The sequence below is a fragment of the Prunus avium genome, chromosome 6, assembly GCF_965620075.1.
Source record: "Prunus avium chromosome 6, drPruAviu1.hap1.1, whole genome shotgun sequence".
Lineage (NCBI taxonomy): Eukaryota > Viridiplantae > Streptophyta > Magnoliopsida > Rosales > Rosaceae > Prunus > Prunus avium.
This window is the reverse complement of record NC_142289.1, coordinates 23,776,561-23,786,738: the sequence shown is the minus strand read 5'-3', so window position 1 is coordinate 23,786,738 and position 10,178 is coordinate 23,776,561. Positions and strand designations below refer to the sequence as shown.

The 10,178-nt window shown below is 37.8% G+C and overlaps 1 pseudogene; it reads left to right on the top strand.

Annotated features, from left to right (window-relative positions):
- The first annotated feature begins 427 nt into the window (after positions 1-427).
- LOC148293871 (egg cell-secreted protein 1.3 pseudogene) lies at positions 428-1,156 on the top strand (annotated as a pseudogene).
- The last annotated feature ends 9,022 nt before the right edge of the window (positions 1,157-10,178 follow it).

Sequence of the window (10,178 nt, the reverse complement as noted above, 5' to 3'; positions counted from 1 at the left end):
ATCTCTTTGATAGTTTGTGCAATCTCTTTCAGTTATGTTGTCTTCTCTTTTTTAGCATATCTCAGTTTCAAATTATGCAACTGAATGGAATTTGGAGAGGTTCATTAACATCACAATATGTCCAACAAGAGAGAAGCCGAAGCAAACCAACTCCTGGCTCCAGCTAAGGCAGACCAACAATCACAAACTTGTCATAATTTCATTGATCATGGTTGGAAGATCAATCGATTAATTAATTGTTGAAGTATTAATTGCCCACTCATTTTGTAATAATAATTTTGATTGAGGAGCCTCTTCACCACCCATCTCTTTTTGTAACACTAAATTCCTCTAGCTCTGGCCTCTATATATAAACCCTTGGTTCCTCCCTTCCTCACACATCACATCGATCTCTCAATGATCTACAAATCAAGGGATCAAAGTCAAAATGGCAGCTTCCAACCTCTTCCTTCTCGCTCTTCTAGCTTTGTGGACCATGCCACTATTCATATCCACCACCACTGCTCGCTCTTTGAACTATAATCCAATTGGATTGAACCCGAACCTCGAAGCCAGGTTGAATTTGGATGAAGAATTTTCCAAACTGCTGGGACTCTTTGTTTCAGCTCCACGCTTGTTCTGGTGAGGTTGTCATGTTTTTTCTGAATGGTGAGACTTACTTAGGGCATGGCTGTTGCGAAGCCATTCGAACCATTGAGCATCAGTGTTGGCCTGCCTTGCTTGGCACTCTAGGATTTACAACTGAGGAGACTGATGTACTCAAAGGTTATTGAGATGAAGCCGATCATATTCAATCCCCTCCGGTGAGACCACCATCACCACCCGCTGCTGATAAACCTATTAATTAACAAAACAGTTCATCAGTTGGAGAAGTTGGTTCCTCGAGAATTTGCTTTTTGTATTTGTTTCAGGGTAAGATTCATGTATGCATGTCTTGCTATTTTAATTAATAATAAAAAGTAAGGTTTTGCTTGGTCTTGCTATATTCAATTCTAGCCTCTATAATTCGAGAATGAGTGCGATGTATGTCTTCATCACTTATAATTTGTGATGCTGTTGGTGTTAGAAAAACGACACATGCAATGTGAATGTAGTTCTGAAAAGGATAGATGGAAGCCATAACAATACAATCAAGAACACCATTCATAAAATTTAAAATAAAAATAAAAATGAAATCTGTGATACATTTGCGTATTAAGGGATGCAATGGATGCAATGGATGCCTAAAGTCTTAGTCTAAAATATTTGCTTGCAAAGGACGAGACCCTTAATTAAGCAAAGCCTCTGACTCTGTCATCTGCACAAATGGCTTTACAACTTTTAAATTTTTTCTAATTACATTTTTCGTTTCTTTTCTCATTGTAAACAAAAGTTTTTATTTATTTCTCTCTTTATTGATGAGTTCTAAACGGATCATAAGTAAACATTGTAGAGAAAGGGAAAATCCTTGATGCCTTAACCAAAGTTTCAGTGATATTAGGGAAGAGAAAAATTCTAAGCGTAAGTCACTATACTTGGGGAGGTGCCAAAGGCTTCAACAATTGCCACATCTTAATACAAACATAGACGATTGCACTTCCTTAAAAATGTTACCACTGTTAGCTGATGTTACTATTGACACGTGTCCTTGCTGAGGTGGCAAGTTTGTTAGCTCTTCACGTGCTTGTTAGTGTGATTAGTTAGTCTGTTAAGCAGGTTAGCTTAGTAAAGAAGTCATCATTACACAGCTATATAAGCTTGGGACTGGTTCATTTCATTATGATGTAACAGATACTATTTCTGAGAATATACAGAGCTTTACCTTTCTCTCTTTTATCACTTCTTCTTCTCCATAGTTATCATGGTATCAGAGCTACGGCTCTTGATCTCCAGCTTCCGCTCCGCTTGAAAAGCTTGAATCTGTACCTTTCATGGTGATTTTCATGGAAATTTCTTTCGTGCTTGATGGCTATACTTTGCACAATCTTGCGATTCTGGATGCGACTCTCCGATTGTGTTTGAGCTTCTTCCTCTTTCAATAAATTCAGTTCTGGTATGAATTCTAAACTTGTTCTCTGCATCAACATTGAATTTAGGTCAAATGATTCGGTGAATTGAGGCATAAAGCCCCTATTACGGCACGAAGCCTATATTGAAGCACGAAGCTGTTTAATTTCTGATATTTTCATTTTTCTGAGGCACAACGCCATTGTTGAAGCACGAAGCTTTTATTGAGACACAAAGTCCATTTCTGAGGCACGAAGCCCCTGTTTTCTTGAAGCACATAGGTTTTCTTGCTTATTTTTCATCTCTTCAGTTGATTGCCAATCATGACTTTTACGATGCCTAAAATCGAAGGTTTATTAGGAGTCTTAACTATTAAGCTGTCAGAAGATAACTTTGTCAAGTGGCAGTATCAGTTGCAATCAGTGCTCCAAGGATATGATTTGTATGGACATTTTGATGGAACTACTGTGTGTCCATCAAAATTTATAATTTCTGAGTCAGAGGGAGTCACAACAGAAATTACTGAAGGTTATAAGTCTTGGATTCAAGCTGATAAGGCACTTTTAAGTCTTCTTATTGCCACATTATCCGATGATGCTATGGAATATGTCATAGGTTGTAAAACGGCAAGAGATGCTTGGCTGAATTTAATTGACCGATATGCCTCAGTTTCTAGAGCAAGAGTTAATCAACTCAAGACTGAGTTGCATACTCTACATAAGGGCAGTGATTCTATTGAAAAATTCTTGCTTAAGTTGAAACACATTAGGGATCAATTGTCTGCAGCAGGAGTTCACTTAACTGATGATGACATTATCATTGCTGCACTTAATGGTTTACCACCTGAATTCGACATGATTAAAACGGTGTTAGTGGCAAGAGAAACACCAATCAATCTCAAGGAATTCAGAGCTCATCTTTTGTCTGCAGAACGTAATATTGAAGCTAGAATGGTAGCAATGTCTCACTCTATGCAGGGTATGATGGGTGTAACCTCATTTGAATTGGGGTCTTCATCTACTGCTAATAATGTGCATATGTCTTCTGCCAATTCATCTGGCAATTCATCTGCTACAGTGGGAACCATAACTGGTCATTCTCCACCAAGTACTTCACCAACTATGGGGTTTAATGCCAGGTTTCATTCTCAATATGTGCCTCATTCTCAACCAACACAGCACTATTCTCAAGCAAGTCAACTTCCTAATTCACACTCCAATAATAGAGGTCGAGGCTTTCAAAGAAATAATAGTGGTGGCCGTTTAAACTCCCAACCAAGGTCTTTTGTTCCCAAGTTTTCTTCTGGTCCAAAAACACAGGCAATTCCTGAATGTCAGATCTGTAATAAGAGAGGTCACACAGCTACAAATTGCTTTTATCGAATCCCTGACAATTCTGCTCATCCTCCTGTTGTGGAATGTCAAATCTGTGGGAAACGTGGACATATTGCTTTAAATTGCTATCACAGAGCGAATTTTGCTTATCAGGGAGCCACTCCACCTTCTTCTATACAAGCTATGACAGCACACATGCCTTCTGTGTATACTCCTGATGATTTGTGGATAGCAGATAGTGGAGCTTCACATCATATGACTCCACATGTCTCCAATCTGATGACTGCTACTCCATACTCTTCTGAGAATAAAGTGACTGTAGGAAGTGGAGAAGGTTTGGTTATTTCGAACATTGGTACTTCTAAGTTGACAGATCTCCCTGGTTCTTTACATTTAAATACTGTGTTCCATGTTCCTCATCTTGCTGCCAATCTCTTATCTGTTTACCAGTTATGTAGAGACAATCACTGCAGGGTTATCTTTGATGAACACTACATCTATGTGCAGGACAAGCAAACCAATCAGATTTTGTACCAAGGGCAGAGTAAACAAGGCCTCTATCCCATTCCTCAATTTGAGAACAATGCCTCTTCTACTTCCAAAATTCAATCTAATAAATCTGCAATAGCTTCTCAGCCTTCCCCAAAGGCTTTTCTAGGACAACAAGTAAAGTCAAAGCTATGGCATCTTCGATTGGGACATGTCTCCAATGAAGTGCTGCATCATATGCTTAAGACCTCTCAGATCACTTGTCATGCAGATACTAGTTCTGAAGTTTGTGTTGCTTGTATTCAAGGCAAAATGCATAGATTACCATTTTCTCATTCCCAATCCACAACTGTAGTACCTTTTCATAAGCTTCACAGTGATGTTTGGGGACCTTCAGCTTGTATAGCAGTAGGAGGTTTTCGATATTATCTTACCATCATTGATGACTGTACAAGATACATGTGGATTTTCCCACTTATTAATAAATCTGATGTTTTGCCAACATTCATCAAGTTTCATGCCTATGTAGTTAATCAATATCAAGCTCATATCAAGATTTTTCAATCAGATGGAGGGGGTGAGTATACTAGTAAAGCTTTTCAGGAGTTCTTATCATCTAAAGGTATCAGTCATCACCTATCTTGTCCTTACACTCCTCAGCAAAATGGAGTTGCTGAGAGAAAGAATAGACATGTGATAGAGACAGCTCTTACTCTCCTACAGACAGCTGAATTGCCTACTAATCTCTGGTATTATGCAGCAGCTCATGCAGTTTTCCTCATCAATAGAATGCCTTGCAAAGGCTTGAACATGACTTCTCCATATTATAAGTTCTTTGGTCATCATCCAGTTTTAAGTGCCATGAAGGTGTTTGGTTCAGCTGTATATCCTTTGCTCAAACAGTATAATGCTCATAAATTGGAATCTCGATCATCCCAGTGTGTTTTTCTAGGATATTCATTGAGTCATAAAGGAGTTTATTGCTATAATATGCTCAATCAGAAACTTCACATTTCTAGACATGTGATTCATGATGAGAGTCTCTTTCCCTTTAAGTTGTTAAAGTCGCCTACAATTTCTACTCCAGTTGCTTCATCTAATGCAAGGCCAGTCAATATCTCAGTTACTTTGCCTCATACATCTTCCCAACAATCTACCTCTTCTGCTCAGTCTTCTATGGAAACTCATTTAGATCTTCCAATGTCCGATAATACTGAGTCCTTGGAGTTCTCATCGGGTTCTGTTTTACCTGTTACTTCACCCAATCAGTTGGAGGTAGTGTTACCTATTTCACCTGACTCAACTATTCATGAGTCATCAGATGCCTATGCAATGCCTTATTCTACTAACTGTCATCCCATGCAAACAAGACTCAAGTCTGGAGTTGTTCAGAAAAGACAATTTCCAGAATTCTCATGCTTTGCAACTATGCTTACTTCTGTCATAGAACCTGAGGCTCCAACTTATTTTAAGGCAACAGCAGCTCAACCAGAATGGCAACAGGCTATGGCAGAGGAAATTCAAGCTCTCCAATTGCAAGGTACATGGAATCTTGTTCCTCCTCCTCATGACAAGAATATTGTAGGATGTAGGTGGATATATAAAATAAAAAGAAATTCAGATGGAACAATTTCACGATACAAAGCTAGGCTGGTAGCTCAAGGATTCAGTCAAGAGCATGGTTTGGATTATGATGAAACCTTTAGTCCTGTAGTGAGACACACCACAGTCAGATTAGTACTCAGTTTAGCTGCTATGTTTAAATGGGATTTACGTCAATTAGATGTAAAAAATGCTTTCCTTCATGGGGAATTACAAGAAGAGGTTTATATGCGGCAACCTCAAGGTTTTATTGACTCTACATGTCCTAATTATGTGTGCAAATTACAGAAATCCCTATATGGTTTAAAACAGGCTCCGCGTGCATGGAATGCCAAGTTTACAGGTTATTTGCCTTCTTTGGGGTTTCAATCTTCTCACTCAGATCCTAGTCTGTTTGTCAGACAGAATTCTACCTCTGTGGTTATCCTATTATTGTATGTTGATGATATCATCATCACTGGATCAGATACACAAGTGGTACAATCTGTTATTGATTCTTTGGGAGAGGTATTTGATATGAAAGACATAGGTCGTCTTACCTATTTTCTGGGATTGGAGGTTCATTATCAGGACAATGGTGATATCTTTGTCAATCAAGCTAAGTATGCTCGAGATTTGTTTAAGAAAGCAGGCATGGACACTTGTAAATCATGTTTGACTCCAATTAAACCTCATCAGTATATGTTGAAAGATGAAGGTACTCTTCTTTCTGATCCAACATTGTATCGAAGTCTTGTTGGAGCATTACAATATTTGACCTTTACACGACCAGATATTGCCTTTGCAGTAAATACAGTATGTCAGTTCATGAATGCTCCCACTGATACACATTTTGCTTTAGTAAAACGTATCTTGCGATATCTGCAAGGTACTCTTCAATATGGGATCACATTCTCTCCGGGCTCTATGCTTTTATCTGGCTATTGTGACTCTGATTGGGCAGGTGATCCTAACACCAGACGTTCTACCACAGGTTATGTTGTATTTTTTGGTGATAATCCAATTTCATGGTCATCCAAGAAGCAAGCTGCAGTTTCTCGTAGTTCCACTGAAGCTGAATACCGTGCTCTAGCCAATTGTGCAGCAGACATTGCTTGGATTAGACAGATAATGTGTGATTTGCATATGACACTGCCAGAGGCACCTATTATTCATAGTGATAATATGTCTGCATTGGCTCTTAGTGTCAATCCAGTTTTTCACTCTCGTATTAAACACTTGGACATCGATTATCATTTTGTTAGAGAACGAGTTCAATGTCGAGATCTGGTTGTGCAATATATTCCCACAGATGGTCAGGTTGCAGATATTCTTACCAAGGGCCTTCATAGTCCAGTGTTCATTCGACATCGTTCCAATCTCAGGCTAGGTCTGTACCCAGCTGAGATTGAGGGGGAATGTTAGCTGATGTTACTATTGACACGTGTCCTTGCTGAGGTGGCAAGTTTGTTAGCTCTTCACGTGCTTATTAGTGTGATTAGTTAGTCTGTTAAGCAGGTTAGCTTAGTAAAGAAGTCATCATTACACAGCTATATAAGCTCGGGACTGGTTCATTTCATTATGATGTAACAGATACTATTTCTGAGAATATACAGAGCTTTACCTTTCTCTCTTTTATCACTTCTTCTTCTCCATAGTTATCAACCACATCTTACATCAAATATATATTGCAGAGACGAAGAAGCAATACATAATTGTATATTTAATTCTGCCAGTTATGGTACAGATAATCCCTAGGCCTCTTTGCCATTTCCAAATTGTAAGGAAAATTCCTGGGTGGTTCAGTAATCAAAGTGTGGAAGATTCCCTAATTGTGGAGCTACCTCCGGAATGGATGGGAATTGCTTTATGTGCTGTGTTTGAAGATCAGGCAGATGAGACTTGGCCTTGGGCAAATATGTTTTAAAATAGGCCATGTTGTTTATCACCTTTGGGTATGTTATGTTCATCGTACCTATTGGGAGTGGATGAAGGAATGCAGTCAGTTGAAGATTTTATCACCTTTGTGGAGGAGTTCTCTCACGCATGAATTATTGCTCGAGTAAATAGAAGTGGGTTTCGTTTGGTGCACAAGCAAGATATGGAACAACTCAACCAAATCATGATGAACCAATCATTATCAAGAGCCCTACTACTTGTCTTTCTTCTGCAATACCTATGCTCTTTCTGAAGAGGCATACCAAGAAGAATTAAATGATGATGATAATGATGTTGTTGACGAAGCTCGGCCCAGAAAAAGAAAAAAGATCGATGTGATTGGGACTGACACTGACCTATGATTCCTCACTTTCAAAGCAAGAGGCGTCACAGACGCTGCATTTCAATGTGAGTTGCTGCTTTTGCTGATTCTACTTTTCATTCTTTTGGATTTGACGTACTATTGTTTGTTCCACTGCTTGTGCTTCATTCTTTTGGCCTTATGCTGCTCTAAGTTTTGTTTTTCACCTATTGCTCCTTCATTTGGTTCTCCCACTGTTTTTTCATTTGGCTGTATTCCTTGTTTTTTTTCATTCTTTTGGTCTTATGTTACCACATCTTACAGCAGGGGGTGCATAGGACTTTTTATTTGGAGGGTAACCACTTTGATTTGCTACTTAGGCTTTGCCCCCTCTTATTTTTTGCTATTGTTGAAAAGTTTAATAAAAACTATTATTCTTAAAAGAGGAGCTAAATTTTTGCTACCTTCGTTAAAAGCTCCCACTACTACAAAAAGTGAAAAAGACGACCAGAAAAAGATGACGGCAGAACATAAAACCGTCCTTGTTTTTAAAAAGACGACGGTAACAAAAAAACCGTCGTGGATAAGTGCCTTAAACAACTAAAAAATGGAGGTACTGTTGAATATTTTTTTAAAACGACGCACACAAATAAAAAAGCGTCGTCTTTTTAAAAAGGTTTTCTTCAGAGTTAAAATCTGACCAAAAAACAACGACAGCAGGTATGAATCCACCGACGTAGAAAATAAAGACGACAGTTCACCAAAATACCTGCCGTGTTAACTCCTAACTAAACACGACCAACTGTTCTTTGTCCGTGTCGTATAATGTAATGGAATCCACGTCGGTATACTACGACGGTGCCTTTCTCTGTAAACCGCCGTCTTAATTTTTATTTCTTTTTAAGATTTAATTATTTTTTAATTTTGGTAGCCTACGAAAATTAAAATGAGATCCCAAGAGGTATGATATCTTACCATTGAGATCTTTGGATCATGATCATAATCGAACTACCACTGAACTGAACTGACCATATTTTAAATACACAAAATCCAAAAAGAAACCAGAACTGAACTGACCACTGCAAACTTTGAGAAAGACAATGTTTTGAAAGTTAATGATGTGTGCGTTTTGGTGTCTTTGAGATACACCAAAACGCATACATCATTAACATCCAAATTATTATCTTTGAGATGTGAGAGAGAGTGATGATGTATGTATGTATGTGAGAGAGGAAGACGAGCCTCCAGAGAGATCAGAAGAACTTGGAACCCTAAATGAAAACTGAAACTGAAAGAAAGAGTCAAATTTATACAATAAATCTTTAAAACTCACAGCGGTCCTTATACACATACCGCTGTCTAATTGTAAAAAACCACGTCGGTTATTCTGTAATGGAATCCACGTCGTATAATTTTATGGAATCCACGTCGTATAATGTAATGGAATCCACGTCGGTATATTACAAAAAAACGACATGTTAAACAATATACCATGACGCGAGAGATTAATTTATCAACTTATTATTTTGGAGTGTACTACAACGGTACCTATAACACTACTGTCGTATTTATTTACCACGTCCTAAGTTCAAATTACCGTCGTATTTTTTCTATTTATACGTCTGCCTTCTCTGTAAACCGCCATCTTATTTTTATTGCTTTTTAAAATTAATTAATTTTTCTTTTATTTTGGTAATAACTTTCTTAACACAAAACAAAATTTAATTCTCAATCCTCAATAACATTTTCGTCTTAAAAGGCATTTCGTGTTAAATATTGATCAATATTTACACACTATATGTACACAAATTAGGCAAATACATCGTGGTTTCTTTTCTGCCTTCACCCTCAGTTTGTTCAACTGTTTCTTCCTCTCATATGCAAGCTGGGCCCTCTCCTTCCTCTTGTTCTCAAGCTCTTGCACAGCCACAGATCAATATTTAATAGGAGCAATATTTAAAAGGCAAATAATTTCAGATAATCAGATAATTTCCAAAAACAATAATTCCAGTTCACGAAAACTAATAATTTCAGAAAATCAAAATCAACAAAGTGTGAAAAGCTCACTTCAGAGCATCAGGAATGACCATCCTCTTTATCTTATCATAATGAGCATCAGGAACACCCTCGTATGCCTTCAAACGGGCAAGTGCGGCTGCAAACCCATGCTTGGTCTTGTGAGTGAAATAAAGCAGAAAATGCAACTAAAAACATTTGCTTTCAGAAAGACAATTTTTTAGAATTTGATGAGACAGAGCCAAGAGCAAGAAGAAGTTGGAACCCTAATTGAAAACTGAGAGTTAAAAAATGCGTGAAAAAATCTTATTTAAACAAATTATCGTAAATATTCACGTCGGTTCTGTTATACATAGCGATGTCATATTTAAATAATCAACGTCGGTTTAGATAAACAAGCGCTGTCATAACCACATCGGAATTCCAAAAGTCATTTGGCATGTATTAAAAAGAGAACGATGCCGTTTTCAGAACCCCAAAGTAACCACATCGGTTTATTAAAATTAATAGTCGTTGAATTTCGAAGTACAATG